This window comes from Sceloporus occidentalis, unplaced genomic scaffold (genome assembly GCF_023333645.1).
Source record: "Sceloporus occidentalis isolate IW3139 unplaced genomic scaffold, rSceOcc1.0.p SCAF_6, whole genome shotgun sequence".
Lineage (NCBI taxonomy): Eukaryota > Metazoa > Chordata > Lepidosauria > Squamata > Phrynosomatidae > Sceloporus > Sceloporus occidentalis.
In genome coordinates, this window is record NW_028316986.1 from 20381356 (window position 1) to 20387578 (window position 6223).

The window sequence follows — 6223 nt, forward strand, 5'->3', positions numbered from 1 at the left end:
GTAATTGAGATGGATATGATCACAATGAGACTAAGAGATGAAGATGATTATGAAAATAGCATTGAAAAAACGTGGAAACCATTGCTAAAGTTTTGTGAAAAAAGATGGTTTTAGTTAAACACTTGTAAGAGTAATAAGCTGGTATATATATATATATATATACTTTTTTTTTCTTTTTTTATTGTGTGTATAAATTGAAATAGCGGTTTAAAAGAGTAAACTGGGCAAGGGGAAAAACGAAAAGAAAAGAAAGAAAATAAAAGAAGTATAGGGTGAGGACAACTCTGTTATTAAATAGAAGAAAAGAGCAAGATAATATTCGATAATAGAGATTTAACACATAGCCTGGAATAAGTAAGCAAAAAGCCTAGGGAAACATTGTAGAGAGATGAAGTCGGATAAACGGACATATGAAACGAGGAATGTATATAGAAGAGCCGAAAATGGAATAATCCAAATTGATTGAATAGTGGGAGGTAGACCGGAAGATAAAGACTGTAGAAAAGATATACGTGTAAGATATTATTACATACAGTCCAATAATGTTGTTTTAAGAAGAAATATAGTATAGCATAAGATATAAGATGATACTAGGGGGGAGGGGAAAGAAGAATATAAGTATATGTATAAGTCTCTTAGTTTGTTATCGTATTTGTTTGTGAATGCATCAATATTGTAAGATTTATTAAATAAAAAAAAAATCTGGTTTTGCAAAGGCTGGCCTATTTTTGGCACTTTGGTCACACTAGAGTGTGTTGGAATGCTGGGAACAAGCTTTTTATAGGCAGCTCTGGAAAATGTAGCTAGTTACAGTAGTTCAAACCTGAAATCTGCAAAAAGGTGGTGCTACTGAATACCAGAAGCAGCAACTATTATGGGAAGGCAATTGCTTTGTAACACTATGTTTACTTAAACTACACATTTACTGAAGGACCATTCCTACCACCCAGTTATAACACTATGATTCCACTTTACGTGCCATGGCAACATCCTGTGGAATCCTGCAGTTTACAGTTTGATCAGAGTGCCAGCATGGTGTAATGGTCTGAGTGTTGGACAGATGATATTCCAATCGAACTCTTGCAGTCCACATTGACAGAGTCAGCTCTAGTGCTAACCAACATATGTCAACAGATATGGAAAACAAAACGATGGCCAACAGATTGGAAACGATCAATATACATCCCCATCCACAAAAGAGATACAAAAGGCTGCAGCAACTATAGGGCCATAGCTTTAATCTCTCATGCAAGCAAAATCATACTCAAAATTCTGCAACATTGACTCCAACCATACATGGAGAGAAAACTCCCAGAAGTGCAAGCAGGATTCAGGAAAGGAAGCAGCACTAGGGACCACATTGCAAATTTATGGTGGCTAATGGAGTGCACCAAGAAATTCCAAAAGAAAATCAGCATGTGCTTTATAAACTATAGCAAGGCCTTTGACTGCATAGATCATGAAAGACTATGAGACATCCTTAAAGACATGGAAGTGCCAACACATCTGATAGTCCTAATGAAGAATCTTTACTCAGGACTGGAGGCCACTGTCAGGACAGAACATGGAGAAACAGAATGGTTCCCAATTGGCAAAGGGGTCAGACAAGGCTGCATCCTCTCACCCTGACTGTTCAATTTGTATGCGGAACATAGTATATGAAAAACAGCAACATAGAAGGAGGAGGAGTGAAAATAGAAGGAAGGAATATCAACAATCTTAAGACATGTAGACGATAACATACTACTAGCCGAAAACATCACAGACTTGGAACAACTACTAAGGAAGATCAAGGAGGAAAGTGCAAAGGCAGGCTTAATTGTTGAACATAAAGAAAACAAAAATAATGACCACAGAAAATTTACACAGACTCAACCTAGACAATGAGGAAATAGAAATAATGAAAGAATGTTCATACCTGGGCTCAAATATTGTTCAGAGTGGAGACTGCAGTCAAGAAATCATAAGAAGACTAAGTATGGGGAGGGCAGCTATGAGAGAACTAGAAAATATCCTAAAATGTAAAGACATACAACTAAGTATGAAAGTTAGAATCATACAAGCCACTGTATTCCCTATTACCATGTATGGATGTGAGAGCTGGGCAGGTAAGAAAGCAGATAGGAAGAGAATTAATTCATTTGAGAAGAGTGCTGAGGTTACTATGGACAGCCAAGAAATCAAACAAATGGGTCCTAGAGCAGATCAGAAATCTCTCTAAAAGTCAAGATGGCAAAACAGGCTGTCGTACTTTGGCCACATCATGAGGAGGCACAACTCACTGGGGAAAACAATAATGCTAGGAAAGGTAGAGAGAATCAGAAAGAGAGGAAAGCCACATACAAATCTAGGAGTCCAAGTAGACCAGAAGTTGGAACATGAGTTAACAGTGCAATGCGGCAGCTAACAAGGCCAATGCAATTTTAGGCTGCATGAATAAAAATATAGTGTCTAGATCAAGGGAAGTAATAGTTTCACTCTATTCTGCTTTGGTCAGGCCCCACCTGGAATATTGTGTCCAGTTCTGGGCACCACAATTCAAAAAGGACATTGAGAAACTGGAACGTGTCCAAAGAAGGGCGACTAAAATGGTGAAGGGTCTGGAAACCATGCCCTATGAGGAATGCCTTAGGGAGCTGGGGATGTTTAGCCTGGAGAAAAGAAGGTTAAGAGGTGATATGATAGCCCTGTTTAAATATTTGAAGGGATGTCAAATTGCGGAGGGAGCAAGCTTGTTTTCTGCTGCTCCAGAAACTAGGACCCGGAGCGATGGATGCAAGCTCCAGGAAAAGAGATTCCACCTGAACATTAGGAGGAACTTCCTGACAGTAAGGGCTGTTCGACAGTGGAACACACTCCCTCAGAGTGTAGTGGAGTCTCCTTCCTTGGAGGTCTTCAAACGGAGGCTGGATGGCCATCTGTCGGGGATGCTTTGATTTGGATTTCCTGCATGGCAGGGGGTTGGACTGGATGGGCCTTGTGGTCTCTTCCAAATCTACGATTCCATGACTCCATGATTTTATGAAATGGATGGACTCTATTAAGGAAGACATGGGTATAGAATCATAGATTTAAAAAGTGAATGATTGTGAAAATGTGCTACTGTGGCACAATATTCTTAATCTTCCTCAAAAGGCTTTTGGGGTGAGAGGAATAATTACGTACATCAACATTACCTCTGTGGTGGAAAGATGGCAAGTACAATATCCATTTCCATAGCAGATGGTGGATTTTCATAGTTGTAGAGCAGGGATGGGAAAAGAGATTCCATCTCAACATTAAGAGGAACTTCCTGACAGTAAGAGCTGTTCAACAGTAGAATATGCTGACTTGGAGTGTGGTGGTCTCCTTGGAGGTTTTTAAACAGAGGTTGGATGGCCATATGTTGAAGGTGCTTTTATTGTGTCTTAGTATGGGGTTAGATGCAATGGCCCTTATGGTCTCTTCCAAATCTTTGATTCTACATAGCCTTTCAGATATTGCTGAACTGTCATCTTCCGGCCTGAGAGGAAGTGATCAGGCAGACCCAGCTCCATCAGGGCTAGCCTGAAGAAAGAGGCTCCTACCTCCTTAACTGTCATCTTCCGGCCTCCTATTCCCCTCCAGCTATCCTCTGACTGTGTGGGGGAGAGGCTTGCGTACCCTAATGAAGTGAGCTATGCCACCGGTAGGGCCTCCCATGCCAGACAGGTCACAACTGAAGGGTCTGACCAAGAGCGCCAAAGGGCAGGATGGGCTCTCTAGCCTTATGGCAACCATCCTAGGAGAAGGAAAACTCTAATCCCAAACCCGGGCAGATGGTGCTCATCTAACCCTGTAAGGCCAACCATCTAAGAGAAGGAAACTCTAATCAAATCTACGACCAGAGGACCTCGCTGCCACTGTCCATGCTTGTCAAGCCCTCAGCAGACGAACCTCTGGTTAAAGGGTGAGGCCAGTTCTGTGCACGCTGCGCTCCACCAGAAAAATCCATTGCACAGGCTCGAAGGATACATCCAACGTCATCAACGCGCTTGTAGAAAACACGGATGAATCTTTCCTGAATCTTCGTTCGCGAAGTAAAGCCAAGAAGATTGCTGAACTGCAGCAATACCCAGAGATTGGGGCATCAATCAATGGATTCAAAAATGATTCTATCTAAACATTAGAAAGAATTTATTGAACATTATAAGGGTATTTGACAGTGGAATGCCTCATATCATGGTGGACTCTCCTTCCCTAGAAGTCTTTAAACAGATTGAATGGCCATCTCTCAGGAGTGTTCTGTATGTTCCTGTATGGCAGGGAGCTGGAATGGACAGCCCTTCAGATATTGCTGGGCTTCAGCTGCCAACAGTCCTAGGTGTCTTTCACACTAGTCCAGTATCACACTTTGATGCCAGTTTAATTGCCAAGGCTCCATCCTATGGAATCCTGGGATTAGGAGTTTTATCCATGAAAACCATTGGGCGACCTTCAGCAAGTCACATTCTCTCAGCTTCAAGGGAAGGCCATGATAAACTTCTGACCAAATCTTGCCAAGAAAACTCCATTACTGGCTTGCCTTAGGGTCATCAGAAGTCAGAAATGATTTGAAGGCACACAACAGCAACAAAACTAAATTGAATTCAAGAGCTCTTGTGCTTCACCAAACTATAAACAGCAGGATTCCACATGATGGAACTGTGGAAATTAAATGGAATCATAGTAACACAATTGTGCGATATGAGACAGGCCCTAGCCAGCATAGGAAATGGTAAGTGTCTAGAAATTGTACTTTAACATCTGGAACCACACATGACCCCTGTATCTGTAACAAGGGGGTTAGTGCTTCTTGCTGACAGGCTTAATGGAAGTATATGTGGGGTTTGCTACATCTCAGCCACACTAATCCAGATAGTTTGATGCATTTTTACAAATATACTTAACAAATGCCATGTGCATTTATGTGGTTTACTTTCCTCTGTCACAGCAAATTACGAATCAGAGAGAATGGGGAAAGAGGCCATGGAAAGTCTAATCTCTCTCAGGCTGTTACAGCTTGTTTCAGAGCAAAACAGCACAAACTGAAGGGATTGATTTGATGCTAGGACTCAACCATGGTTCATCCTGAGAATATGAAATAACAATGAAGTGCTATTTCAATTGCAGTCCTTAGAAGCACATCAGCCTCACTGTACAGTCCCAAATTCTGTCATCAGATGGAGATCTGCCCAATACATAAATAATAATAATAGGATTTATTTATATGCCACCCAATCATTTGTGCCTATTTTGGTATGCATGCTTCCTAATGCATGCTTAGAACACATTTTTGTTGAGATATACATTTTTCTCTGTGAGTAAAGTGTTTTTCCCCTCAAATATTTGTATAGTTTGTCATTCATATTTGTTTGTGTATCATTAAAGGTGGGAAAAAGGATCTGATGCTTACATCTTCCTTCTGATGACAGGAAATATTTGGATATGGGCATACTACTTTCTTAATAGTATCATAGAGTATAAGTCACAGATCAAAATCTATGGAAATACTGTGGCTACAGGCCACCCTCTTGTGGTAGCTTTGCACAGCATCTACTGAATACACTTTTTAAAAAAATCCCAGCAATAACCCACTTGGAAGATCTTCTAGAATATCTACAGCCAAATGCAATCCTAGGACCATATATATCAATAGCCCCCTGGCTCTTTTTGTGCCCTAGCGCCTCCAGACCTTAACAACCTTCTGGCCAAATGACCAAAAATGAAACAAAACAAAATAGATACACTAGTCAATTGCCTCTCCTTTAAAGCAACTGCACAAGGAGGTGGGAGTCATTCTCCCTTTATGGACTGCAGCATGGTTTCTGGGGGGTTCTTTTACCCCAAAAACCTGATTTTTTCCCCTTTTTTCTAGAGCTTGGGGAACAAAGGTACCTCTGACCACTTTGCTTTTGTGACAGTTTAGGTATTTGGTAGGGAGGGGGAGATTTTGTCTGAAAAAAATTGGAACTATCACAAGGTTTTGGGTGTCTTCTGATTTGCAAAATGGGGGCCACCCTTTCCCCAACCCGACGTAAAGCCTCCAGGAACACCATTTCATATTTTAAATAGGCTGCAGCTATCCTGCAGCTTAACCTTTTAAAAATAGCATTGTTCAAAACCATAAGTGGACTTCCAGCCAATTAACAGTTTTGTTTCATTTTGCGATAGTATGAGCAGTAGGTGAATAACTGTCCAATAAGAGTCTAAACGTATGGAAGAT